At 44.5% G+C, this 26,478-nt stretch overlaps 1 protein-coding gene across 6 annotated transcripts in view; it reads right to left on the bottom strand.

Annotated features, from left to right (window-relative positions):
* The window catches only part of LOC139276702 (bis(5'-adenosyl)-triphosphatase-like), a 1,572,769-nt gene that overhangs the window by 1,439,444 nt on the left and 106,847 nt on the right, over positions 1 to 26,478 (bottom strand). Inside the window, exon 1 of one of the 6 annotated variants that reach the window (XM_070894675.1) lies at positions 22,123 to 22,186. The exons of the other annotated variants lie outside the window; for them this stretch is intronic. The gene's annotated coding sequence lies outside the window, so the exon portion shown is untranslated. Of the gene's footprint in view, positions 1 to 22,122; positions 22,187 to 26,478 lie in introns of those variants that run through there. 6 annotated transcript variants of the gene reach the window in all.

Raw genomic sequence — 26,478 nt, 5'->3', positions numbered from 1 at the left:
CTCGCATTTCACTGAAAGTCGACACTGGGGTTCAAAGTGAGCAGGAGTCAAGTAAAGACCCACAACCCCTGAGCATCATTCTCTGTCGTTTCCTTTAGTGATAAGCTATTGGTGGCCTCAATAAGAGGAGACCCACAATGTTGTGCTGTTTCAAACAACCACTCTCAGAATCCCAGAAAAGTCAGTTCCTGGATGCCATTGCATGTATACAAAATGCCACCTTGATACTAACAACGTGCATCCTGCAACAGGAGATATCTCCTTGTTATTAATATACAAAACCCACAGTTCACAAACAACTGTCAAACCTATGAGCAGTGAATTGCGAAAAGAGCATTTTCTCTGATGGAACAGAAAGCCACTTCACCATCTAAGGAGTCGTCCCACGTGTTGTGCTCCTTAAAACAATCGCTCTCAGAATCTGCGAAAAATCAGTTCCTGAATGCCATTGGGCACATAGAAACATAGGAAATAGGTGCAGGAGTAGGCCATTCAGCCCTTCGAGCCTGCACCGCCATTCAATAAGATAATTCCCTCAGTACCCATTTCCTGCTTTCTCTCCATACCCCTTGATCTCTTTAGCTGTAAGGGCCATATCTAACTCCCTCTTGAATATATCCAATGAACTGACATCAACAACGCTCTGCAGCAGGGAATTCCACAGGTTAACAACTTTCTGAGTGAAGAAGTTTCTCTTCATCTCGGTTTAAATGGCCTACCCCTTGTCCGAAGATTATGTCCCCTGGTTCTGGACTTCCCCAACATCGGGAACATTCTTCCTGCATCCAACCTGTCCAGTCCCGTCAGAATCTTATACATTTCTATGAGATCCCCTCTCATCCTTTTAAACTCCAGTGAATAAAGGCCCAGTTGATCCAGTCTCTCCTCATATGACAATCCAGCCATCCCTGGAATCAGTCTGGTGAACCTTCACTGCACTCCCTCAATAGCAAGAACGTCCTTCCTCAGATTGGGAGACCAAAACTGAACACAATATTCTAGGTGAGGTTTCACTAAGGCCCTGTACAACTGCAGTAATACCTCCCTGCTCCTATACTCAAATCCCCTAGCTATGAAGGCCAACATACCATTTGCCGCCTTCACCGCCTGCTGTATCTGCATGCCAACTTTCAATGACTGATGAACCATGACACCCAGGACTCGTTGCAACTCCCCTTTTCCTAATCTGCCGCCATTCAGATAATATTCTGCCTTCCTGTTTTTGCCCCAAAATGGATAACCTCACATTTATCCACATTATACTGCATCTGCCATGCATTTGCCCATTCACCGAACCTGTCCAAGTCACCCTGCAGCCTCTTAGCGTCCTCCTCACAGCTCACACTGCCACCCAGTTTAGTGTCATCTGCAAACTTGGAGATATTACACTCAATTCCTTCATCTAAATCGTTAATGTATATTGTAAAGAGCTGAGGTCCCAGCACTGAGCTCTGCGGCACTCCACTAGTCACTGCCTGACATTCTGAAAAGGACCCGTTTATCCCAACTCTCTGCTTCCTGTCTGCCAACCAGTTCTCTATCCACGTCAGTACATTACCCCCAATACCATGTGCTTTGATTTCGCACACCAATCTCTTGTGCGGGACCTTGTCAAATGCCTTTTGAAGGTCCAAATACACCACATCCACTGGTTCTCCCTTGTCCATTCTGCTAGTTACATCTTCAAACAATTCCAGAAGATTCGTCAAGCATGATTTCCCTTTCATAAATCCATGCTGACTTGGACCGATTCTGTCACTGCTTTCCAAATGCACTGCTATTTCATCCTTCTTGATTGATTCCAACATTTTCCCCACTACTGATGTCAGGCTAACCGGTCTATAATTATCCGTTTTCTCTCTCCCTCCTTTTTTAAAAAGTGGTGATCCATTAGCTCCCCTCCAGTCTATAGGAACTGATGCAGAGTGATAGACTGTTGGAAAATGATCACCAATGCACCCACTATTTCTGGGGCCACTTCCTTAAGTACTCTGGGATGCAGACTATCAGGCCCCGGGGATTTATCGGCCTTCAATCCCATCAATTGCCCGAACGCAATTTCCCGCTTAATAAGGATATCCTTCAGTTCTTCCTTCTCACTAGACGCACTGTCCCCTGGTACATCCGGAAGGTTATTTATGTCTTCCTTCGTGAAGACAGAACCAAAGTATTTGTTTGTTCTTTGGTCTGCCATTTCTTTGTTCCCCATTATAAATTCACCTGAATCTGACGACAAGGGACCTACATTTGTCTTCACTAATCTTTTTCTCTTCACATATTTATAGAAGCTTTTGCAGTCAGTTTTTATGTTCCCTGCAAGTTTCCTCTCGTACTCTATTTTCCACCTCTTAATTAAACCCTTAGTCCTTTGTTGAATTTTAAATTTCTCCCAGTCATGAGGGTTGCTGCTTTTTCTAGCCAATTTATATGCCTCTTCCTTGGTATTAAAACTATCCTTAATTTCCCCTTGTTAGCCACAGTTGAGCCACCTTCCCCGTTTTATTATTACTCCAGACAGGGATGTACAATTGCTGAAGTTCAACCATGTGATCTTTAAATGTTTGCCATTGCTCATCCATCGTCAACCTTTTAAGTATCACTCACCAGTTTATTCTAGCCAATTCACGCCTCACACCGTCGAAGTTACCTTTCCTTAAGTTCAGGACCCTAGTTTCCTAATTAACTTTGTCACTCTCCATCTTAATAAAGAATTCTACCATATTAGGGTCACTCTTCCCAAAGGGGCCTCGTACAATAAGATTGCTAATTCGTCCCTTCCCATTACACATCACCCAGTCAAGGATGGCCAGCTCTCTAGTTAGTCCCTCGACATATTGGTCTCGAAAACCATCCCAAATATACTCCAGGAAATCCTCCTACACCACGTTGCTACCAGTTTGGTTAGCCCAATCAATATGTAGATTAAAGCCACCCGTGATAACTGCTGTGCCTTTATTGCACACATCCCTTATTTCTTGTTTGATGCTGTCCCCAACCTCACTACTACTGTTTGGTGGTCTGTACACAACTCCCACTAGCGTTTTCTGCCCCTTGGTATTCCGCAGCTCCACCCATACCGATTCCACATCGTCCAGGCTAATGTCCCTCCTTACGATTGCATTAATTTCCTCTTTAACCAGCAACGCCACCCTGCCTCCTTTTCCTCTCGACCTATCCTTCCTAAATGTTGAATACCCTTGGATGTTGAGTTCCCAGCCTTGGTCAACCTGGAGCCATGTCTCCGTGATGCCAATTACATCATATCCATTAACTGCTATCTGCACAGTTAGTTCATCCATCTTATTCTGAATACTCCTCGCACTGAGGCACAGAGCCTTCAGGCTTGTCTTTTTAATATACTTTGCCCCTTGAGAATTTTGCTGTAATGCGGCCCTTTTTGTTTTTTAGAAACATAGAAATATAGAAAATAGGTGCAGGAGTAGGCCATTCAGCCATTCTAGCCTGCACCGCCATTCAATGAGTTCATGGTTGAACATGCAACTTCAGTACCCCCTTCCTGCTTTCTCGCCATACCCCTTGATCCCCCTAGTAGCAAGGACTTCATCTAACTCCCTTTTGAATATATTTAGTGAATTGGCCTCAACTACTTTCTGTGGTAGAGATTTCCACAGGTTCACCACTCTCTGTATGAAGAAGTTTCTCCTCATCTCGGTCCTAAATGGCTTATCCCTTATCCTTATTGTGACCCCTGGTTCTGGACTTCCCCAACATTGGGAACATTCTTCCTGCATCTAACCTGTCTAAACCATTCAGAATTTTAAACGTTTCTATGAGGTCCCCTCTCATTCTTCTGAACTCCAGTGAATACAAGCCCAGTTGATCCAGTCTTTCTTGATAGATCAGTCCCACCATCCCGGGAATCAGTCTGGTGAATCTTCGCTGCACTCCCTCAATAGCAAGAATGTCCTTCCTCAAGTTAGGAGACCAAAACTGTACACAATACTCCAGGTGTGGCCTCACCAAGGCCCTGTACAACTGTAGCAACACCTCCCTGCCCCTGTACTCAAATCCCCTCGCTATGAAGGCCAACATGCCATTTGCTTTCTTAACCGCCTGCTGTACCTGCATGCCAACCTTCAATGACTGATGTACCATGACACCCAGGTCTCGTTGCACCTCCCCTTTTCCTAATCTGTCACCATTCAGATAATAGTCTGTCTCTCTGTTTTTACCACCAAAGTGGATAACCTCACATTTATCCACATTATACTTCATCTGCCATGCATTTGCCCACTCACCTAATCTATCCAAGTCACTCTGCAGCCTCATAGCATCCTCCTAGCAGCTCACACTGCCACCCAACTTAGTGTCATCCGCAAATTTGGAGATACTACATTTAATCCCCTCGTCTAAATCATTAATGTACAATGTAAACAGCTGGGGGCCCCAGCACAGAACCTTGCGGTACCCCACTAGTCACTGCCTGCCATTCTGAAAAGTACCCATTTACTCCTACTCTTTGCTTCCTGTCTGACAACCAGTTCTCAATCCACGTCAGCACACTACCCCCAATCCCATGTGCTTTAACTTTGCACATTAATCTCTTGTGTGGGACCTTGTCGAAAGCCTTCTGAAAGTCCAAATATACCATATCAACTGGTTCTCCCTTGTCCACTTTACTGGAAACATCCTCAAAAAATTCCAGAAGATTTGTCAAGCATGATTTCCCTTTCACAAATCCATGCTGACTTGGACCTATCATGTCACCTTTTTCCAAATGCGCTGCTATGACATCCTTAATAATTGATTCCATCATTTTACCCACTACTGAGGTCAGGCTGACCGGTCTATAATTCCCTGGTTTCTCTCTCCCTCCTTTTTTAAAAAGTGGGGTTACATTGGCTCCCCTCCACTCGATAGGAACTGAGCCAGAGTCAATGGAATGTTGGAAAATGACTGTCAATGCATCCACTATTTCCAAGGCCACCTCCTTAAGTACTCTCTGGGATGCAGTCCATCAGGCCCTGGGGATTTATCGGCCTTCAATCCCATCAATTTCCCCAACACAATTTCCCAACTAATAAGGATTTCCCTCAGTTCCTCCTCCTTACTAGACCCTCTGACCCCTTTTATATCCGGAAGGTTGTTTGTGTCCTCCTTAGTGAATACCGAACCAAAGTACTTGTTCAATTGGTCTGCCATTTCTTTGTTCCCCGTTATGACTTCCCCTGATTCTGACTGCAGGGAACCTACGTTTGTCTTTACTAACCTTTTTCTCTTTACATATCTATAGAAACTTTTGCAATCTGCCTTAATGTTCCCTGCAAGCTTCTTCTCGTACTCCATTTCCCCTGCCCTAATCAAACCCTTTGTCCTCCTCTGCTGAGTTCTAAATTTCTCCCAGTCCCCGGGTTCGCTGCTATTTCTGGCCAATTTGTATGCCACTTCCTTGGCTTTAATACTATCCCTGATTTCCCTTCATAGCCACGGTTGAGCCACCTTCCCTTTTTTATTTTTACACCAGACAGGAATGTACAATTGTTGTAGTTCATCCATGCGGTCTCTAAATGTCTGCCATTGCCCATCCACAGTCAACCCCTTAAGTATCATTCGCCAATCTATCCTAGCCAATTCACGCCTCATACCTTCAAAGTTACCCTTCTTTAAGTTCTGGACCATGGTCTCTGAATTAACTGTTTCATTCTCCATCCTAATGCAGAATTCCACCATATTATGATCACTCTTCCCCAAGGGGCCTCGCACAATGAGATTGCTAATTAATCCTCTCTCATTACACAACACCCAGTCTAAGATGGCCTCCCCCCTAGTTGGTTCCTCGACATATTGGTCTAGAAAACCATCCCTTATGCACTCCAGGAAATCTTCCTCCACCGTATTGCTTCCAGTTTGGCTAGCCCAATCTATGTGCATATTAAAGTCACCCATTATAACTGCTGCACCTTTATTGCATGCACCCCTAATTTCATGTTTGATGCCCTCCCCAACATCACTACTACTGTTTGGAGATCTGTACACAACTACCACTAACGTTTTTTGCCCTTTGGTGTTCTGCAGCTCTACCCATATAGATTCCACATCATCCAAGCTAATGTCTTTCCTAACTATTGCATTAATCTCCTCTTTAACCAGCAATGCTACCCCAACTCCTTTTCCTTTTATTCTATCCTTCCTGAATGTTGAATACCCCTGGATGTTGAGTTCCCAGCCCTGATCATCCTGGAGCCACGTCTCCGTAATCCCAATCACATCATATTTGTTAACATCTATTTGCACAGTTAATTCATCCACCTTATTGCGGATACTCCTTGCATTAAGACACAAAGCCTTCAGGCTTGTTTTTTTAACACCCTTTGTCCTTTTAGAATTTTGCTGTACAGTGGCCTTTTTTGTTCTTTGCCTTGGGTTTCTCTGCCCTCCACTTTTCCTCATCTCCTTTCTGTCTTTTGCTTTTGCCTCCTTTTTGTTTCCCTCTGTCTCCCTGCATTGGTTCCCATCCCCCTGCCATATTAGTTTAACTCCTCCCCAACAGCACTAGCAAACACTCCCCCTAGGACATTGGTTCCGGTCCTGCCCAGGTGCAGACCGTCCGGTTTGTACTGGTCCCACCTCCCCCAGAACCGGTTCCAATGCCCCAGGAATTTGAATCCCTCCCTGCTGCACCACTGCTCAAGCCACATATTCATCTGCGCTATCCTGCGATTCCTACTCTGACTATCACGTGGCACTGGTAGCAATCCCGAGATTACTACTTTTGAGGTCCTACTTTTTAATTTAGCTCCTCGCTCCCTAAATTCGTCTCATAGGACCTCATCCTGTTTTTTACCTATATCGTTGGTACCTATATGCACCACGACAACTGGCTGTTCACCCTCCCTTTTCAGAATGTCCTGCACCCGCTCCGAGACATTCTTGACCCTCGCACCAGGGAGGCAACATACCATACCTCAGTTGTGGCCACAGAAATGCCCATCTATTCCCTTTACAATCGAATCCCCTATCACTATAGCTCTCCCACTCTTTTTCCTGCCCTTCTGTGCAGCAGAGCCACACACGGTTCCATGCACTTCATTGCTGCTGCTCTCCCCTGATGAGTCATCCCCCTCAATAGTACCCAAAGCGGTGTATCTATTTTGCAGGGGGATGACCACAGGGGACCCCTGCACTACCTTCCTTGCACTGCTCTTCATGTTGGTCACCGATCTCCTCTCTAGCTGTGTATCCTTTACCTGCGGTAAGATCAACTCACTAAACATGCTATTCACGTCATTCTCAGCATCGTGGATGCTCCAGAGTGAATCCACCCGCAGCTCCAGTGCCGCAATGCGGTCCGTAGGGAGCTGCAGGCGTATACACTTCCTGCAAACGTAGTCGTCAGGAACACTGGAAGCGTCACTGACTTCCCACATATTACAGGAGGAGCAGAACACATGTCCGAGCTCTCCTGCCATGTCTTAACTCTTAGATTAACTTAATTTGGCAACAGCAATGCTAAAGGTTACAAACTGACAAAGAAAAGAAGAAAATCTATTCACCAATCACCAACCAATCACTTACCCCCCTGGCTATAACGTCACCTTTCGATTTCTTTCTACTTTTTCAATGCCTCATACAATACACCTCCTTTACATTCAGAGTGTGCTGCTTAACACCTCTTTAAAACAAAACCATTATATTTGCCATTACCTACTACAAGTGACCTCACTTTTTCTTTAAGCTAATTTATTGGGAATTTCATTTGGACAGCAAAAGAGTGGCTTAATTGCTATTTCTTCTGTTGATTATTAACAGAAGAGATAATGGCTTGGAAATCCCAGTCGAGGTCTTGACGGACCGCATTGCGGCACTGGAGCTGCGGGTGGATTCACTCTGGAGCATGCACGATGCTGAGAATGACGTGAATAGCACGTTAAGCGAGTTGGTCTCACCGCAGGTAAAGGGTACAGAGCCAAATAATAAATGGGTGACCAACAGGAAGAGCAGTGGAAGGAAGGTAGTGCAGGGGTCCCCTGCAGTCATCCCCCTGAAATACAGATATAGCGCTTTGGGTACTGTTCAGGGAGATGACTCATCAGGGGAGGGCAGCAGCAGCCAAGTTCATGGCACCGTGGGTGGCTCTGCTGCACAGGAGGGCAGGAAAAAGAGTGGCAGAGCTATAGTGATAGGGGATTCGATTGTAAGGGGAACAGATAGGCGTTTCTGTGGCCGCAACCGAGACTCCAGGATGGTATGTTGCCTCCCTGGTGCAAGGGCCAAGGATGTCTTGCAGCCGGTGCAGGACATTCTGAAACGGGAGGGTGAACAGCCAGTTGTCGTGGTGCACATAGGTACCAATGATATAGGTAAAAAAACGGGATGAGGTCCTACGAGACGAATTTAAGGAGCTAGGAGCTGAATTAAAAAGTCGGATCTCAAAAGTAGTAATCTCAGAATTGCGACCAGTGCCACGTGCTAGTCAGAGTAGGAATCGCAGGATAGCTCAGATGAATACGTGGCTTGAGGAGTGGTGCAAAAGGGATGGATTCAAATTCCTGGGATATTGGAACCGGTTCTGGGGGAGGTGGGGCCAGTACAAACCGGACGGTCTGCACCTGGGCAGGAACGGAACCAATGTCCCAAGGGGAGTGTTTGCTAGTGCTGTTGGAGAGGGGTTAAACTAACATGGCAGGGGGATGGGCACCTTTGCAGGGAGACAGAGGGAAATAAAATAGAGGCAGAAGCAAAAGATAGAAAGGAGAATAGTAAAAGTGCAGGGCAGAGAAACCCAAGGTTAAAAACAAAAAGGGCCACATTACAGCAAAATTCTAAATGGGCAAAGTGTGTTAAAAAGACAAGCCTGAAGGCTCTGTGCCTCAATGCGAGGAGTATTCGGAATAAGGTGGACAAATTAACTGCGCAGACAGCAGTTAACGGATATGATGTAATTGGCATCAAGGAGACATGGCTCCAGGGTGACCAAGGCTGGGAACTCAACATCCAGGGGTATTCAACATTTAGGAAGGATAGGCAGAGAGGAAAAGGAGGCAGGGTGGAGTTGCTGGTTAATAGTAAGGAGGGACATTAGCCTGGATAATGTGGAATCGGTATGGGTGGAGTTGCGGAATACCAAAGGGCAGAAAACGCTAGTGGGAGTTGTGAACAGACCACCAAACAGTAGTAGTGAGGTTGGGGACAGCATCAAACAAGAAATAAGGGATGTGTGCAATAAAGGTACAGCCGTTATCATGGGCAACTTTAATCTACATATTGACTGAGCTAACCAAACTTGTAGCAATGCGGTGGAGGAGGATTTCCTGGAGTGTATTCAGGATGGTTTTCTGGACCAATATGTCGAGGAACCAACTAGACAGTTGGCCATCCTAGACTGGGTGATGTGTCATGAGAAGGGACTAATTAGCAATCTTGTTGTGCGAGGCCCCTTGGGGAAGAGAAACCATAATATGGTAGAATTCTTTATTAGGATGGAGAGTGACACAGTTAATTCGGAAACTAGGGGCCTGAACTTAACGAAAGGTAACTTCGACGGTATGAGGCGTGAATTGGCTAGAATCAACTGGCAAAGGATACTTAAAGGGTTGACGGTGGATAAGCAATGCAAACATTTAAAGATCACATGGATGAACTTCAGCAATTGTACATCCCTGTCTGGAGTAAAATTGAAAGGGGGAAGGTGGCTCAACCGTGGTTAATAAGGGAAATTAAGGATAGTGTTAAAACCAAGGAAGAGGCATATAAATTGACTAGAAAAAGCAACAAACCTGAGGACTGGGAGAAATTTAGAATTCAACAGAGGAGGACTAAGGGTTTAATTAAGAGGTGGAAAATAGAGTACGAGAGGAAACTTGCAGGGAACATAAAAACTGACTGCAAAAGCTTCTATAAATATGTGAAGAGAAAAAGATTAGTGAAGACAAATGTGGGTCCCTTTTAGTCGGATTCAGGTGAATTTATAATGGGGAACAAAGAAATGGCAGACCAATTGAACAAATACTTTGGTTATGTCTTCACGAAGGAAGACACGAATAACCTTCCGAATGTACAAGGCAACAGTGGGTCTAGTGAGAAAGAGGAACTGAAGGATATCTTTATTAGGAGGGAAATTGTGTTGGGGAAATTGATGGGATTGAAGAATGATAAATCCCCGGGGCCTGATTGTCTGCATTCCAGAGTAGTTAAGGAAGTGGCCCTAGAAATAGTGGATGCATTGGTGATCATTTTCCAACAGTCTATCGACTCTGGATCAGTTCCTATGGGCCCAAGTTTCCACAGGATAAAAAACGGGCGCCCTTCCAAGTTGGGCACCCGTTTTTCGCGCCTAAAACGGCGCCTAAAAAAAAGCTCGCAATTCTGGAGCGTTCTGCAGCTCCTTGTCTGCCTGGCGCGGCGCCCAGGGGGGCGGAGCCAACACTCGCGCCGATTTTGTAAGTGGGAGGGGGCGGGTACTATTTAAATTAGTTTTTTTTCTTGCCGGCAACGCTGCGCGTGCGCGTTGGAGCATTCGCGCATGCTCAGTGTGAAAAAAACATTGGCACTCGGCCATTTTTGTAGTTCTTTGTAGCTGTTTAATTTTTGAAATTTTTTAAAATAAAAGCACATTAGCACTTGCAGCCTTCTCACTGTCTCCTTCCCCCCTCCCCCGCGGGAACGAAGCGGCTGTTCCCTTCTCCCCCCCCCCCCCGCGGGAACGAACGCCTGCAGCATTCTCCGTGCCTGAAGCACTTTCACACAGGTAGGAAGATGGTTTATTTAATCTTTTCTTTGCTTATAAATGTTTATTCAGGTTGGATTTATTTGTATAATATTTGTAGAAGTATAAATAAGGATTTATTGTAGAATTTAATGAGTTCCCTTCCCCCCCCTCCCCCCCCACCTCGTTCTGGACGCCTAATTTGTAACCTGCGCCTGATTTTTTAATGTGTATCACAGGTTTTTTCAGTTCTACAAAAATCTTCACTTGCTCCATTCTACTTTAGTTTGGAGTACGTTTTCACTGTGGAAACTTTCAAATCAGGCGTCAGTGGCCGGACACACCCCCTTTTGAAGAAAAAATTCTGTTCCAAAGTAGAACTGTTCTACCTGACTAGAACTGCAGAAAAAAAATGTGGAGAATTGCGATTTCTAAGATAGTCCGTTCTCCACCAGTTGCTCCTAAAAATCAGGCGCAAATCATGTGGAAACTTGGGTCCTATGGACTGGAGGGTAGCTAATGTGAAACCATTTTTTTTAAAAAGGAGGGAGAGAGAAAACGGGTAATTATAGACCGGTTAGTCTGACATCAGTAGTGGGGAAAATGTTGGAATCAATCATTAAGGATGAAATAGCAGCGCATTTGGAAAGCAGTGACAGGATCGGTCCAAGTCAGCATGGATTTATGAAAGGGAAATCATGCTTGACGAATCTTCTGGAATTTTTTGAGGATGTAACTAGCAGAGTGGACAAGGGAGAACCAGTGGATGTGGTGTATTTGGACTTTGAAAAGGCTTTTGACAAGGTCCTGCACAAGAGACTGATATGCAAAGTCAAAGCGCATGGTATTGGGGGTAATGTACTGATGTGCTTAGAGAACTGGTTGGTAGACAAGAAGCAGAGAGTCGGGATAAACGGGTCCTTTTCAGAATGGCAGGCAGTGACTAGTGGAGTGCCGCAAGGCTCAGTGCTGGGACCCCAGCTATTTACAATATACATTTAACTATTTGGATGAAGGAATTGAGTGTAATATCTCCAAGTTTGCAGATGACACTAAAGTGGGTGGCAGTGTGAGCTGTGAGGGGGACGCTAAGAGGCTGCAGGATGACTTGGACAGGTTCGGTGAGTGGGCAAATGCATGGCAGATGCAGTATAATGTGGAAAAATGTGAGGTTATCCATTTTGGGGGCAAAAACACGAAGGCAGAATATTATCTGAATGGCGACAGATTAGGAAAAGGGGAGGTACAACGAGACCTGGGTGTCATGGTTCATCAGTCATTGAAGATTGGCATGCAAGTACAACAGGCAGTGAAGAAGGCAAATGGCATGTTGGCCTTCATAGCTCGGGGATTTGCGTATAGGAGCAGCGAGGTCTTACTGCAGTTGTATAGTGCCTTGGTGAGGCCTCACCTGGAATATTGTGTTCAGTTTTGGTCTCCCAATCTGAGGATGGACGTTCTTGCTATTGAGGGAATGCAGCGAAGGTTCACCAGACTAATTCCAGGGATGGCTGGACTGTCATATGAGGAGAGACTGGATCAACTGGGCCTTTATTCACTGGAGTTTAGAAGGATGAGAGGGGATCTCATAGAAACGTATAAGATTCTGATGGGACTGGACAAATGAGATGCGGGAAGAATGTTCAGAACCAGGGACATAGTCTGAGGATAAAGGATAGGCCATTTAGGACTGAAATGAGGAGAAACTTCTTCACTCAGAGAGTTGTTAACCTGTGGAATTCCCTGCTGCAGAGAGTTGTTGATGCCAGTTCATTGGATATATTCAAGAGGGAGTTAGATATGGCCCTTATGGCTAAGGGGATCAAGGGGTATGGAGAGAAAGCAGGAAAGGGGTACTGAGGGAATGATCAGCCATGATCTTATTGAATGGCGGTGCAGGCTCAAAGGGCCGCATGGCCTACTCCTGCACCGATTTTCTATGTTTCTATGTTTCCCACGGGCAATCGACTGAAAAAGTTCAAAAAGATGCGCACCTACCTGTTCCTGCTGCGCCCACGAGAGATCCCGGTCCTGAGGCCTCCACTCACTGCGCATCGGAGCACGTGCACATCAGGACGTCCATAAGTTGGAGCTGCAGTCACATGGCTCTGGGCAGCCAATCAAGGTACAGTATTTTCTCATTCATAATAATGAGAACTCCATAAGTAGGAGTTCCCATTATGATGATTGAGAAACACCCCCCACCCCCCCGCCAGACACCAAAACAAAAATAAAAAATACAATACACCACATATTTAAGATTCATTTAAATTAAAGTTATTTGTGTTCTTATAAAAAATATATATTTTTCCGATTGTTCAAAAAGTTTTTTTAATTATCGTTTAAAATAAGCTTACCTTCGTGGGCAGGGTTTTTAAAACTAAAATGTGTTTTTTAAATTTTATTTTACAATGTTTTTGTACGTTTTAAAACTCTTACGCCTGTAAAAGTAGGCTATGCGCCTGCTTTAATCAGGCGCAAGAGTTTTCAGGACATCCGCTGGGCAAGATATGGGTAAATACCGCAATCTTGCCCATGCGAATGGCCTGGCTGTGGAGGTGCGGAGGATGTGTCAAGCTGGAGCTTGACAGATCGGAAAAGCCGGTTTTCAGCACATGCGCATTGTGCGCTGAAAGCCGGCTTTTGCGATGCCTTCCCGGGTCCATACACATTGCGTACACACTCCATATGGACCCGTGGGAGGCCGGGATTTCTAGGCCAATGGTTTTCGCTGCTGACTGTGCCTGAAGTAAATTTACTGATGGAAACCACTCTGTGGTTTGTGAAATTTAACCACAATCAATGTTCTCCACATTTTCTACATTTACATTATTTTTAATTTCCTTTCATACCAACTGACAAAATCGTGACGTGCAACATAATTTCACAATTTATTTAGAAATGAGAGATAACTGTTCATTACAATATCTAAAATAATGTATTCTAAATATTGACCTTTGCAACATGAAACAGACACATTTTGGTAACTTTAAAAGGACTTCTTATTGCAACATGAACAAATCATGATAAATCTTGGGAAATGCAGTGCAACTGAAGTGGTCTTACCTTCCTTTTAACAGCTAATGTCGGACTGGATTTTACCACAGACACAAAAGAATCATTGTGATGCATTTTTTTGTGCTGCACGATTGGCTAACAATCTGACTGTTCCTCTATGGGTGGTGTATCTATATTAGAAAATGTTGTATATATTGAATCTCGTGGACACTCAGGTTTATCTTAGCATGTTGGACTTTTTGTTTCATCAGATCTGTCAATCGGCCAAGTTCAAAAGTAAAGCATTTATTCGCTACAGCTAACACTCACTCATCAGGAAAACTAAAGTGGAATCTAAGTCACGAGTGGAAACTTGCACTCTTGGTCGCTTTAAGGGTGAGATTTAGCAATTTTGTTCGGCCATTCAAGGGAAACAAGGCAAAACAGAAATAAACTACAGCTGTTTCAGCCATTGCCAAGAAACTGCTTCAGAAACATACACTTTTCTTGTAAATGTTCGCAGTTTCCAAGTAAAGGAAGTTTCAACTCCAGTAACTTTTTGTCCACTTTCTTTTCGGTCTCTTCACTATTTTAGTACTGTGCAACCTTTCATGACTTGAGTAACACTTCAGTCTGCTCCACTATGGTTATGTTGCTTGTGTTAATACAATGACATCTGAAATTGTTACAGTGCCAATCTATCAAATGAATGTATTGTTGAGCAAAGCTAACAAACAAAACTCAGTTGCCATTTTTACGGTTTCTGGACTATGATTGAAACAACACTTTTATGGGCTGGATAATGAATTGCAAAAATAAGAAATGAGCCCACCAATGAATCTCTCACAATCAGCCATTAAAATAATCTGCATACACAACTCCAACTGTTTTTATTCAAACAATAAGCTATCACTGAATAGCTTTTTACACGCATTTCCAAAGGTGTGTTGTATGTTTTCGCTGAGGTAGATTTATATTCAAATTAAAAATATACAATTTCCTCAGCTAATATCCCACCAATATTTTCATTTAGCATCTGCAGATTTTAATACCTTCAATATTTGAATTTAAAAATAAATCCATTCTATAAGAACTGACCTGGGATTATTGGCTGTGAACTGTTGAGTTGACACTCTGAAGAGATGGGTTTACTGGATTGTATAAGTCCTTCTGTTGAATATAATTTAAATATGCATCCTCCTCTGCTTGGAACATGCACAAATTACATTGAGAGCTGCATAATCTTATGAACATGCAGCTCTGAAAGAGTTACAGCTACTTAAAGGCAAGTGGCTGCCTTTGGGGGAAAATATCATTTCAGCCTTTATGAAGGCTCTGAATGGATTTTAAATTATTTTTTAGTCTTTCCAAAAGTTGTGTGGGGTGCAGAGTAAATGAGGGGTGAAAATAGAAGGTGGAAAACCGAATGTTAGCTTTGAAAATGCTAGCAGGGAGATGGACCAGCACCATATGGATAAAGTACTCGAGTCTTGGGACACTCACCCTGCACAATTTCAGGTTCTACATATCGGAGAATGTCCATATAGTTGGTTCATTTTCTTGAAGTTTGGTGTAGTTTCCTTTAAAATTGTCTCTACCCCGCTTCACCTCACCTCCAAGTAATTTTGGACAGGCCATCAAACTGAAGGCACGTCCTCCCTCTCAGGTGGACGTAAAAAATCCCAAGGCATTTTTCGAAGAGGAGAAGGGGAGTTCTCCCAGTGTCCTGGGAAACATTTATCTGAATAGATAATCTGGTCATGCATACACTGCTGTTTGTGGGACCATAATGTGTGCAAATTGGTTGCAGTGTTTCCCTTCATCAAAACAGTGACTAAATATCAAAAGTATTTAATTGGCTATGAAATGCTTTGGGACATGAAAGATGCTATATAAATGGAAGGTTTTTCTTTTCCTTCTTTGGCTCTCCCTCATCCACAAGTAAAGCAATTGTTCGGGCTTTTCGTTAGTTTTTGGTCCGCCACATGTCTCAAATCTGACACTATCCAACCAAATGACTGAGAAAACTACACAAGTGGAGTTTATATTAACTCTGTTACTCTCTCCAAACATGCTGCCTGATCTGCTGAGTATTGCGAACATTTTCTGTTTTTAATTTCAAATTTCCAGCATCTGCAGTATTTTTATGTCTGTTGAATTTCTGTTTGCCTGAAACGACATGCCCACACTCTTCTTGCAGTGATACACCCCACTTAAGTAGGCTGAGAGAACTTGGGCACAAGTTGAGTATAGCCAGGGGTGAAGAACTTCCCAAGTCCGTACAGGGACATTGTTAGGCTCACCAGCTGAAACTGAACATCTAGCAGAATTGGTAATGTCCCAGGTTGTACACTGGACCTCTTGTGATCTTTTGGAAATTTGAATGGAGTGTTTTTAATGTGGCAGCTAGTTGCTGGTCAGTCTCACGTCAGCATGAAGTAAAACAAGGATTGTAGATTGCAGGCAGCAGACACTGGTGCCAGGTTATTAGTGGTAGTATGAGTACAACCTAAAGCTTAGCCCACTACATGTCAGACAAACCAGAAGGCAAATTAGTCATGTTCAGTCTACAGTTTAGTTAATGTCTCAAGGCTGTGGGTGATCGATTGTGATTCTAGTGCTACTTCACCAAGCCTACATCTCTCCCTCAGTCTCTTTTCAATGCAGCATTCTAACAGTTGTTTTATAATGCCCAGCGGTCGAAACAGTCACTTAAACGTGTTTCTCTGCATGTATTTTCCACCTGCTGGTACTTCAGTAAAAAAACGTAAATCATTACAAGGCTGCCTGACAATTAGTCATCATTTTAGCTCCTTTCTTTTAATACCTGCAAATTGTTTGGATTGAATAACAAAGTATAAGTGTTTATATATCAGACTGGTTATTGACTCTCTGCATCTTTGCTTTTTGTATGTCAAAATACATTGATGTGACATTTATAATACTGCAGATTTTGCACTTTTTTAACAATGCACACAGGAAATTGAATCATGACACTAGGTGAAAGTGATGGTGGTTATTTTACTAACTTCTATAAAACATTGTGACTATATATCAGTTTTGCACAGTACTATAATTGCATAAAACTTTGTGTAAGATATTCACACTTTTGTCAGCAAAATAATGAAAATAATTTCAGTCGACTACTGCTACATGTAATAGTAGCAATCATCAGTTTTCTTCGGGTTCAAGATAACAAATAAATTGATAACTCGTAATAACAAAAACTTCACCATGTTATGATGTGACAATATTTTCTTCCATCAACATTTTTTCAATTAAGTCCAGTTTCTTGATACAATCCTGTTGGGATGCATTTATAATGGGTACTTACTATTATATGAGGTTATTAAGTCTCTAATAGTACACTTAAAACAACATTATAGATTCTTTCCTGTCTTACTACAGCAACCTCTAATGCTCCTTGTTACAATCAACCATTATGATGTTTTATTAAATTATGACACAGGCATGATGAATTGAATGGCCTCCTTCTGTGCTGTATGATCCTATGATATAATTATAGTACAGGAGAGAACTATCAGAACTAATCCAAAAAATACAAGTGACGATTTATTTTAAAAATAGATGTTGTGTGAATATAATGGTCCTACCAGTTACTAATAGATAGCCTATTAATGAGGTGATAAGAAATACAATGCCCAGTCCTTGAAGGTCCTTCATGTTGCTGTGGACATGAATGCGCCTATACCTAAGTGAGGGCCACAAGTCGACATCTCTACAGTTAAAAACAAATCCAGGAGGAGTTGGGAGATGTCCCACTAATGTCCCTTTGACTTTCAATGGTTTCTACGGTGACACAGTGGTCTACACCTAACCCTAACTTACAGCTGTTGCCCAATTCCGGTCACCAGTGTGTGGAATAATGTACACCTGGGAGGGAGTGGAAAGCTGCAATGGACAGGCCTCAAACGCACTCAAACCACGAGAGTGTAGCTCAAGTATTCTCCTCGCCTGCAACACCCAATCACCACCCCTCATCTTTCCACTTTTCTCCTGAAGGCTCTGAACTATATTGGGATACAGGTCTGTAGAAAAACACATCATAAGTGAAAATGAAGATTAAAAACCTTTAACTACCCATAGTGCAAATTAAAAAGTGCAAAGAACATATTACAACTATGTACAGCAGCTCGAATGTTATTATTTCAGTGCAATTTCTAATCCACACCAGTTACCGTCCAGTACCTCACCCAAGGGGCCATTATTTGTACGTGAACCTAGACACTTGGCAGGCCATTTGACTTTAGAGGGAAGCATCATACCCAAACTTCATTCTCTCTTCGCCCAATGTTCACGAGCCCGCATCTTCCAGCAGTAATCACTGGATTGAGATTCAGGAGCAGGCATTCTGTTACATTTTCTTTCCTGGGATGCTGAAGCCAGTATTAACAACCATACTGCCACCCCAGATGAGATCAGCTAACTTGGTGCAGACCAATGACTGAATCTGGGACTTTCCTGGGCTGTGTGGCTCAGTTCTACACTGGGCAGTGCAGTCAACCAGTGTCCCCAAAATGACTTTTAAATCGTCTCAAACCGGAGATGAAGTCACAGCCTTCAATATATTCTAGAGTATCTGTTGTTTTATGTAATTATATATTGTTTCAGTCACAAAAACATAATTAAATATACTTTCTGTCAAAGTTTCCGTACAGCTACTGCAAGCTGATGGCAAGCGGTCAGTGCTGTTGAGGTCACATGACTGGCTTAAGTGCCTTTTGTGCCGTTAGCATTGAAGAAGTGACTGACGCATTGTGTTCAGATGTGGAGCAGCGCACTCTTTACGACCCAAGTTTAATCTTTTGTGACCTGACCATTATCCTAGAATACCAAACAGCATGCTCCTTGCTTATTTTTTTGCATTGGGTGCATCAAAACATTCTTTCACTTCTATATCTAAAAAGAACCACAATCCACAGGTGAAAGCTATCCCATAAGCACTCAGACCCACTTTTCTGTCTCTTTTGTGTTGAGTTGACTTTGTGCAAGGAAATGTGGGTGGATGGTTGCTATACACGATATAGTAGAACGTTTGTCAGCTATAAAGCTAGGACATAATGACAGGGTTTTTACAATGTTCAGGCTTACCGATAACTCTATGGGCCCAAGTTTCCACATGATTTGCGCCTGATTTTTAGGAGCAACTGGTGGAGAACGGACTATCTTAGAAATCGCAATTCTCCACATTTTTTTTTCTGCAGTTCTAGTCAGGTAGAACAGTTCTACTTTGGAACAGAATTTTTTTCTTCAAAAGGGGGCGTGTCCGGCCACTTACGCCTGATTTCAAAGTTTCCACAGTGAAAACGTACTCCAAACTAACTTAGAATGGAACAAGTGAAGATTTTTGTAGAACTGAAAAAACCTGTTCTACACATTAAAAAATCAGGCGCAGGTTACAAATTAGGCGTCCAGAACGAGGTGGGGGGGGAGGGGGGAGGAAGGGAACTCATTAAATTCTACAATAAATCCTTATTTATACTTCTACAAATATTATACAAATAAATCCAACCTGAATAAACATTTATAAGCAAAGAAAAGATTAAATAAACCATCTTCCTACCTGTATGAAAGTGCTTCAGGCACGGAGAATGCTGCAGTCAGCCTGAGGCGCCCGTTCTTCCCGCGGGGGGGCGGTGGGGGGGAGGAGGCACCCGTTCTTTCCCGCGGGGGGGGGGGGAGGAGGCGCCCGTTCTTCCCGCGGGGGAGGGGGGAAGGAGACAGTGAGAAGGCTGCAAGTGCTGATGTGCTGATGGCAATGTGCTTTTATTAAAAAATGTTAAAAAATTAAACAGCTACAAAGAACTACAAAAATGGCCGCATGCCAATGTTTCCTTCACACTGCGCATGCGCGAACGCTCCAACGCGCACACGCAGCGTAGCCGGCAAGAAAAAAACTAATTTAAATAGTACCTGCCCCCTCCCACTTCCAAAATCGGCGCGAGTGTCGGCCGGCAGACAAGGAGCTGCAGAACGCTCCAGAATCGCGAAGTTTTTTTTAGGCGCCGTTTTAGGCGCGAAAAATAGGCGCCCAGCTCGGAGGGGCGCCCGTTTTTTATCTTGTGGAAACTTGGGCCCTATGTAGTGTATGGAGAAAGAGTCAGACTGAACACTGAGCTCAAAGTAAAGTGTGACCTTAGGCTTTTATTGCAGGTCTCCAGAGTGCCTCACCAACCTGTGAAGCCTTCTGAAATACCTGTGCTCCCAAGGGATTATGGGATCCCTTGGGACTCCGGGGAATGAGCCCACTGGTGGCTGTACAGAGTAAATACAAGTCTATATATATAACACTCTGTATAAAAGATGTAAGATGCACCTTTGGGATGCACCTTTGCAGTTACAGATAATAATATTAATCTGATTTCTCCCTGTCTCAACACGTTACTCTTTGGGAAATGCTCAGATCTAGCCTGGCTGTGGTTAACCTGTCTAAGATGAAGAGTCACAAGAACTTCACGCAAGCATTAATCGAAGGACAATAAAAACTATACTATTTAATTAATAGTAATGTGGGATTGTTACTCGGTATGTAATGTTCTGATCCATTTCCTGATGGGCATTCTTTTTTGGAATAAGTGAGACTTCCATTACTAGCTAAAAGCCAAGCCACAAAAACAAAAGATTGCAGCATTCTCTGCAAAAATACATGCACAGCTTAAGTTGTCTTTTGTGATAATAGATCAGTTACTCCATTTGTACACTATTATGGCAAAGACCAAGTTAGAATATAAATTGTTTTCAAGTGAAACGGTGTACTTTGAAATAGCTGTAATTTTGAAGTCTAAATATATACATTCAGAAATAACAAATTACTTTCAGATAAAGTAAATGTCCCAGATTATCAGTGAAACAAAATACGAAGTGACTATTTGTACTGTGCTTTTGCTGTGGAGTCCCAGCCCCCGATCCTCCCGCCCCCAATGCCTATCGCCTGAACCAGAGGTGCAGCCCCGAACCTGAATCATTCCGACCACGTTTCCCACTGAGCTCCCGACCCGAGCGGCCCTGAGCCGAGCGGTCGAGAGGGGGGGCGGGGAGGGAGAGAGAGAGAGAGAGAGAGAGACTGGGGGGTGGGGGGGGCCGGAGAAAGGAGAGAGAGAGAGCGAGAGCGTGGGGGTGGGGGAAAGAGAGAGTGTTGGGGGGAGGGGGAAAAAGAGTGTGGGAGGGGAGAAAGTGTGTGGAGGGGGGGGAAAGAGTGTAGGGGGGGAGAAAGAGTGTGGGGGGGGGAGAGAAAGAGTGTCGGGGGGGGAGAAAGAGAGTGTGGGGGGGGGCGGGGAGAGAGTGTGGGGGGGCGGGAAGAGAGTGTGGGAGGGCGGGGAGAGAGTGTGTGGGGGGCGGGGAGAGAGTGTGGGGGGGCGGGGAGAGAGTGTGGGGGGGGCAGGGAGAGAGTTTGGGAGGGGCAGAGAGAAAGAGTGTGGGAGGGAGGAAGAAAGAGTCGGGGGGGGAGGAAAAGAGCGAGCCTGGATGGGGGGGAGGGGTGGTGGTGGGGAAAAGAAAGAGAGAGCGTGGGGGAAAGAAAGAGAGAGCGTGGGGGAAAGAAGGAGAGAGCGTGGGGAGGGGAGGAGGAAGAGAGAATCTGGGGGGGAGGGGGAAGAAGAGAGAGAGCCGGGGGGGGAAGAAAGAGAGAGCGTGGGGGGGAGGGGGAAGAGAGAGTGTGTGGGGGAGGGGGGGGGGAGATAGTGTATGTGGGGGGAGGGGGGCAGGGGAGAAGAGACCGAGAGTGTGGGAGGGGGCTGGAAAGAGAGTGTGGGGGGTGGGAGTGGGAGAGCCTGGGGTTGGAGGGAGGAAGAGAGAGAGAGCTGGGCGGGGGTGGGGGGGTGGGGGGAGAGGAAAGAGAGCTTGCGTGGGGAAGGGAAGAGATTGTGGGGAGAGGGGTGAAGAGAGAGACTGAGTGTGGGGGGAGAGAGAGCGTGGGGGACGGGGGGGGGGGGAAGAGAGCGTGGGGGAGGAGGGAGGAACGAGGAAGGGGGGAGGGAGAGAGAGAGCGTGGGGGGGAAGAAAGAGAGAGCATGGGGGAGGAGGAGAGAGAGAGAGAGAGAGAGAGAGAGTGTGTGGCGGGGGGGAAGAGAGAGTGCATCGGTGGAGGGCGGGTGAGAGCCTGAGGTGGGAGGGGTGGAGAGAGTCTGGGGGTGGGCAGGGGGGGAAAGAGAGAGACACGGGTGGGGGGGATCGGAGGGGAGAGAGAGAACTCAGGGAAGACAGATCACGTTCTTACAACCCCCTACAAGGGACATCGTTGGAGTGGATCCAGAAGTCACGACACTGTCACTATTCACTTCATACCCAATAAACCTGTTCACAATCCGTATACAATGCCCCATCTATAGTGGGGGCGGGGGGATAAGGTCATGCACATGCGGGGGTAAGACACTTCGGCTGGAGGAGGCAGTACTTGTGTTGGGGTAAAGGACTTTGGCTGGGGGGAGCGATGCACTTACGCTGAGGTAAGGGACTTCGGCTGGCACTTGGTGGCTCCTGGGGAGATTTATCCTCTGTGGCTTCTGGAAGTCAAAGTGGATCAAGTTACAATTTGCACAGTCGTTGAGAACTTGGGCTGGGCGGTTTCAGTTACACATTCCAGAGAAACTTCAGGGTGTGGCTTATCCTCCAAGGGGACCAGAGACAAAGGGCGGCCATTTTTACAGTACAAATAAACGCGTCCAAAAAAATAAAGTTCACAACAGCAAACACTAGTAATAAAATGGCAACAATTGTAGAAGCTTGTGATTATGACAAGTTGAACCCAATTTCCTCGTGTTCCAAAATGTCAGTCAGTAAAGTCAAACTTTGAGGACTGGATGACTGAAGGTCTAATGTGACAGCATATCAATTATGAAGACTTCATGTTTGGTTAATATGCTTCATTGGGAACAGTAAATTGAGTCAATACACATTACTATTGCATAGCTAATAACCGGTTTTGTGCTTAATTTACCAAGGACTGGGAACTAGTCATTTCTTATCACTCAGATAGAGAAGGTAATAAATGTTCCATTTATTCTCTTTTTTAAAAAAATAATGCAGTTGTTGCGAGAATTTTAATGGCGTCAGTAAGTTCCTTAAAATCCATTTCAATTGCAATAGAAGCACTTGTAGTGGGCGCAAGGCAGCACGATTCAAGGTGGACCCATTTATTCACTTTCAGCTCCTCCAGACTCTAGCAATGGAAATGCAAAATACCCTTCACATCTTCAAAAAACAGCTTTATAAAATCAACATAAAGGAAAGCTTTGTCCAACTCACTTTTATTTGGTTTGAATCATGTTAATTTCCCCCCAAAAATGCTTGAAAACAAAACAGAGAGCAACAGAAAACATTAAAATTAGTAACAACCTTCTCACTTAAGGCTTTGTCACTCAAGTATTGAGGGCGTTTGCTCATGAAACACTTTCTACTCAGAAATGTCTATTTATTTTTCAAAATAATATAATTTGATGGTTATAATATACATTTACAATGTTAAATGCATACTATAACAACCTATCCACTGTGAGCACAAAATAATGAAAGTTTTTTTCTAAAGCAAATTTAAGTTGATTTGTATTTGACATGCAAGATGCAAGAACGCTATAATTTAGTTAAAGCTACAGAAATCAAAGAAATGACATTTTGGCACGTTATTATTTGGTGCTATTATAAATTCAAAGATGTGAAAAGAACTACACATTAATTGCATTAGTCTGGCAAACCACAATGTGTACTCAACTACTTTGTTAAGAGGATTCCTAAATACTAGTTAATTCTGGAGTACTGTGTACAATTTTGGTCTCTTTACCTAGGGAAGGATATACTTGCCTTAGAGGGGATATAACAAAGGTCCACTAAATTGATTACTGGGATGAGAGGGTTGTCCTATGAGGAGGGATCGAGCAGAATGGGTCTATACTCTCTGGACTTTGGAAGAATGATAGGTGATCTCATTGAAACGTATAAAATTCTTAGAGTGCTTGACAGGGTAGATGCTGAGAGACTTTTTCGCCTGGCTGGAGAGTCTAGAACTAGGGGGCATTGCCTTGCATTCATCCTTTGTTGCGGACTCTGAGTCATCTGGGTCACCTAAGGCCTGCTGGCAGTTGCAAACTCGTGGGTTCTGCCCTGTACATTTCTGCTTGCAAACACAGTTCCAGTTAATTTATGAACATTGCCAGCACTTGTGTTCTGAGAGATTTGTTTGGTGTTATCACTGGTGGACATAAACGCCTGTGCTATCGCAACGGCCTTACTGAGGGTCGGTGTCTCTACAGTCAAAGGTTTTCGTAGGATGGTCTCGTGGCCAATGCCCAGTACAAAAAAAGTCTCTGAGCATTTGCTCCAGGTAGCCATCAAACTCACATTGTCCTGCAAGTCGCCTTAGCTCGGCGACGTAGCTCGCCACTTCCTGATCTTCAGATCGCTGGCACGTGTAGAACCGATACCTCGCCATCAGCACGCTCTCCCTTGGGTTAAGATGCTTCCAAACCAGTGTGCACAGCTCCTCATACGACTTATCTGTGGGTTTCACCGGAGCCAGAAGATTCTTCATGAGGCTGTAGGTCGGTACCCCGCAGACCGTGAGGAGGACCGCTCTCCTTTTTGCAGCGCTTCCTTCTCCGTCCAGCTCGTTGGCTACAAAGTACTGGTCTAGCCGTTCGATATAGGCTTCCCAGTCCTCACCCTCCGAGAACTTCTCCAGGATGCCCACAGTTTGCTGCATCTTTGCGTTGGATTCATATACTCATCGCCAGTTATTGTGTTCCTAACACAGATGCGACTGCACACAGGGAGGTTGAAGTAACAGTGATCTCAGTCTTTATTAAGACACTCCAGAGTGAGGAACAGGCCTTAGGGGCCGGCTTATATACAGTGCTCCCAAGGGATGCTGGGATCCCTTGGGACTTCAGGGGATGCAGTCCCTGGTGGCGGAACATGGGAGTGCATGCTTCACAGAGACACAACACTCAATGATGGCAGAGCTCAGCACGAGTGCAAAAGACAAGGCTGAAGTGTTTGCAACCATCTTCAGTCAGAAGTGCCGAGTGGATGATTTATCTCGACCTCCTCCTGAGGTCCCCACTATCACAGAAGCCAGTCTTTAGCCAATTCAATTCACTGCACACGATATCAAGAAATGGCTGATCGCACTGAATACAGCAAAGGCTATGGGCCCCAACAACATCCTGGCTGTAATGCTGAAGACTTGTGCTCCAGAACTAGCTGCGCCTCTAGCCAAGCCGTTCCAGTACAACTACAACACTGGTATCTACCCGACAAAGTGGAAAATTGCCCACGTATGTCCTGTTCACAAAAAGCAGCACAAATCGAATCCGGTCAATTACTGTCTCATCAGTCTACTCTCAATCACCAGTAATGTAATGAAAGCTGTCATCGATAGTGCTATCAAGCGGCACTTACTCACCAATAACCTGCTCACCGATGCTCAGTTTTGGTTCCACTAGGACTACTCGGCTCCAGACCTCAATACAGCCCTTGGTCCAATCATGGACAAAAGAGCTGAATTCAAGAAGTGAGGTGGGAGTGACTGCCCTTGACATCAAGTCAACGTTTGACCACGAGTGGCATCAAGGAGCCCTAGTAAAACTGAAGTCAATGGGAATTAGGGGGAATACTCTCCACTGGCTGGAGGCATACCAAACATGAAGGAAGATGGTTGTGGTTGTTGGAGACCAATCATCTCAGCCCCAGGACATCCCTGCAGGAGATCCTCAGGGCAGTTTCTTATGCCCAATCCTCTTCAGCTGCTTTATCAATGAACTTCTCTCCATCATAAGGTCAGAAGTGGGGATGTTTGCTGACGATTGTACAATGTTCAGTTCCATTCACAACTCCTCAGATAATGAAGCAGTCCGTGCCCGCATGCAGCAAGACCTGGACAACATTCAGGTTTGGGCTGATAAGTGGCAAGTAACAATTGTGTCACACGTGCTGAGCAATGACCATCTCCAACAAGAGAGAGTCCAATCACCTCCCTATGACATTCAATGGCATTACCGTCGTCAAATCATAAGTACATAAGAAATAGGAGCCTTCTCTGCCATTCATGGCTGAACTTCGACCTCAACTCCACTTTCACGATCGATCCCCTTTTCCCTTGATTCCCTTACTGCCTAAAAATCTATCAATCTCAGCCTTGAATATCCCAATGACTGAGCATCAACAACCCTCTGGTGCGGTGCCTCTGGGCGTGACATACAATTGATGTCAGCAGCTCATTTTTCCATGGACCTGCTTCCAGCCTCATTCGGTGCATACGCTGCACTCAGATTCCCCACTTTGGCCATAATTCAACTGCTTGGACAACAGCTCTAACAATGCAGTACTACCTCAGTATTGCATTGAAATGTCAGCCTAGATTCATGGGACTTGAACCCATAGCCTCCTGACTCAGAGGCACCGAGCTAATCTGACATTTGATTGCTTATTGTTGCATCAGTAACACTGCAGCATTGTAGTAAGAGGAAGTCTGCTAACATGTTTACTCTGCAGTTTGAGAGTACCTCTCTATCTTGTGTTCAACTTTTTCAGTGTCAATCCCTGCCAGTACAGTCGACAAGAGGCAGCAGGGATTTGGTGCAAACAATGGCCCTGATGACTAAAGACACAGAATCCAAAATTGAAACGCCAACCTTGGGAAGACAGATGGATTTTTTCTCAGTAATGCATCTGTTAAACCCGACGAAGAGTCAGTCGCAGCATGTAGCTCCAAATCACCCATACATTTTGCTTTAAATATGTTGATTGATTTTTTTTAATCGATTAGGGAAACCATAGTTTGCTATAGTCCCAACCTGATTATT

The sequence above is a fragment of the Pristiophorus japonicus genome, chromosome 12, assembly GCF_044704955.1.
Source record: "Pristiophorus japonicus isolate sPriJap1 chromosome 12, sPriJap1.hap1, whole genome shotgun sequence".
Taxonomy (NCBI): Eukaryota; Metazoa; Chordata; class Chondrichthyes; family Pristiophoridae; genus Pristiophorus; species Pristiophorus japonicus.
The sequence above is the reverse complement of the archived record's forward strand: the minus strand, read 5'-3'. Positions and strand labels throughout refer to the sequence as shown.